The sequence below is a fragment of the Theobroma cacao genome, chromosome 8, assembly GCF_000208745.1.
Source record: "Theobroma cacao cultivar B97-61/B2 chromosome 8, Criollo_cocoa_genome_V2, whole genome shotgun sequence".
NCBI classification, from domain to species: domain Eukaryota; kingdom Viridiplantae; phylum Streptophyta; class Magnoliopsida; order Malvales; family Malvaceae; genus Theobroma; species Theobroma cacao.
In genome coordinates, this window is record NC_030857.1 from 15,670,835 (window position 1) to 15,673,854 (window position 3,020).

Here is a 3,020-nt window from a genome sequence, read left to right on the forward strand (position 1 = left end):
AAACATGCAGTAGTAGTTTGCAGCCCTTCCCTTTCGGAGAAGCAATTAACCAGCTGTATGTTACTCGTTTTAATCGTTTGGATCTTTGCAAGTAGAATTTCCCGTCTGGCAGGCATGTCTAACTCAAAACTAATAGAAGAGATTTATACTTCCTCTCAGGGCTTTCTTGAGTAGTTCGGGTTACTTCCTTGACATGACAGTTGTAAAAATTTACATTGATTAGTAGGCACATGAGATTTATTTAAAATTTACATGTCTCAAAAAGATAGGTTATAGGCTATGCATGTAAAATTACTTCCTTTGTTGCTAAAACTTTTTATATATTTAAAAAGATATTATAAAGGATGTCTTCTTGTTAAAAGTACCCTTGGACCTTATCCTTGTAGACTTGAACATTCTCTTGGCCATTATTAGTGGGCCTCTGTAGGCCTTGATCCAGATTACATTTGATCTTTAGCCCACTTTTTGTTAAAGGTGGGCTCAAGACAAGTCTGAGTTTGGGTTCAGGCCTATAAGACAAAATCCAAACTTGTCAATGAAATCTGACTTACCATCCGACCAATTAACAAAGCAACTTGAAGCCTCTAATAGGCCTTTGAAATCAACCGATTAAGCCCAAAAGCCTCAAGACCCAACTCAAAATTTCAGGTACAACCTGATATTTCCCTCTCAAACCAATGGCAATTCAGTAATTCAATCCCTTGTTTCCTTACAAACCCTAATTTCAGCTCTTCCTCCTCTAGCACAGTTTCACTTCTTACTCTGCTTCTTTCTCTATTAAATCTCTTTCATTTTCATTTTGTCAACTTCTTGATAATATGCCCGATGATGTAGAAACAAAGACATTGAGCGGTTGCTTTGGTTTTTGTTTTCTCCGGAGCCTTCACTCACCACCACCATCCCGACCACTTCCACCACCGCCACCGCTCTCACCTTCCTCTTCATACATATTTACATACATACATATACACATATATACGAGTGGTGGTGTTTTAAGGCTTTGGAGGAACTTCCATTAGCACAAAAAAACGGCGGATGATTTGTTCAAAGCTATGAGATCTGAGGGCTTCCCATGTATTTTTATCACTTTTACAAAATGCCCATTTTTTTTATTTGACCTATTAATCATTTCTTTTTTTCTTTTACTCATTAGTGGTTCTATGAAGAAAGATGATACAAGCGCTCTGAGCAGTGTTCTTAGAAAAAAGAAAAAAGCTGTGATCTTGATGCACATGCAACCTAGAACGCTTTTTCTGATTCACCCCAGTTTTCTCTTTTTTGGAAATTTTGTCGTAATGTTAATTTTGTCTATATTCATAAACAAGTCTTGTTAGCAAAATGTCTAATTTATTAATAGAGAATGTTAGAGTTAGCACTGTACATTATTTTTCTTTTTGCTGCTGAAGTGAGTCTCTATTCTTGCAGTTGCTTCCATTGTGTACTGATGAGGAAACCCACATTTTTATTCAATTTTATTTTATGTTGCACATACTGTAGCTTGCTCTTTTTATTTTTTATGGTTTTCAATTAGGTTTTGGCGTTTTGGCATTTTGCCCAATGATGGAAAACTCATTGAATGGAGCAGTTTTCCTGATTTTCATTTAGAGCTTTTACTATCATCTCCGTTGTCACCATCATCATCATCATCATCAGCTCTTTCTATCCCTCTCTCTCTTTCTCTCTCTTTATCTATCTATCTCTCTATCTATCTTCTTATTGACACGGCTGATGATGCGTAAATTCTCGTAATGAGAATTAGTTGTTAATACTGCGAGTGACCATACATAGCTATGAGATCTGAGGGCTTTGGTTGATCATTTTGAATCTCAGACTATCATGCTGTTTTTGTTTTCTTTGCGTATGATTGGTATGTTGATCATACTTGTGCCTACCCTTCACTGAAATGCATAATTAAGATCAGTTGTCTACCAAGGAAGTTTTTTGGTTGTTGATTTTGTTCTTTAGTGACTATAGTATAGAAATGTAGTGCTACTGATTGACAGTACAGTTCTTGTTGGGATGGTATGCATGAGTTTTTCATTAGTCTGAATTTTGTCAATCTTGCTGAATATATCTTGTTTGCAATTACAATTTCCACGATGCGGTCTTTTGTCTCTAGATGAAATAATTGAAGCCTCTCATAGAATTTGGGTAAACTGTAGTACCTCTTTGTGTTTTCAAAGTATTTTCTTGGGGACAGTTTAATTGAACTTTGATCATGTCCTTTTGGATGCGCTTTACATGTCTATTTCATTGATGTGAGTATCTGGCTCTTCTTGAATTGCTGCTGCGCAAAGGATGAAATATTTAGGCTGTGAAATAGCATCAAACAAATTTGGCCTTTATTGTTTGTGAGAAATTCTTGCCAACTTTTTTCTCACCTGAAATGGTACTTTTATGTATGTTATCTACTAGTACTTACAAAAGTATGTCATCTGCTAATTCTTAGTTGTTCACTTTGGTTCTATTAAATCTAGCTAGTCAATCTTTCATTGCTTTTCTGTTTAATATATGCTTAATGAATTTCAAAGGTTTTTACATGTGCACAATTATGAAAAGTTGGTAGATTGGGTGGTTTCAATGATTTTTAGTTTGATCCTCTGTCGTTGCTTCTGTTGTTTGTTATTGTTATTACCTTTTATCTGTGAAGATGTAGATTGGTCTTAGTGAAAATCATGAGCTTTGTATCTTTTGATTATGATATTGATGAAATCTGAGCTTCTTTTGTTTTTTTGTCTTTTTTGAATTATATTCCTTATAAATATTATTATGGGCCTTTGTTTGATTACAGCCATTGTAAACAGCGTGTTTTCTGCTTTATATTTTTTTTAGTAGCTCATAATTCTTTCTATGAAGTTATATGTTTTAACATTTGAGTCTTGTCCTTGCATTTTGCCCAATGATGAAAAACTCATTCTTGATCGAATGGATCTGGTTTTAATTCATCTTTGGCTTTTGCACACCACCTCTTCATTCTCTCTCTCTCTCTCTCTCTCTCTCTCTCTCTCTCTCTCTCTCTC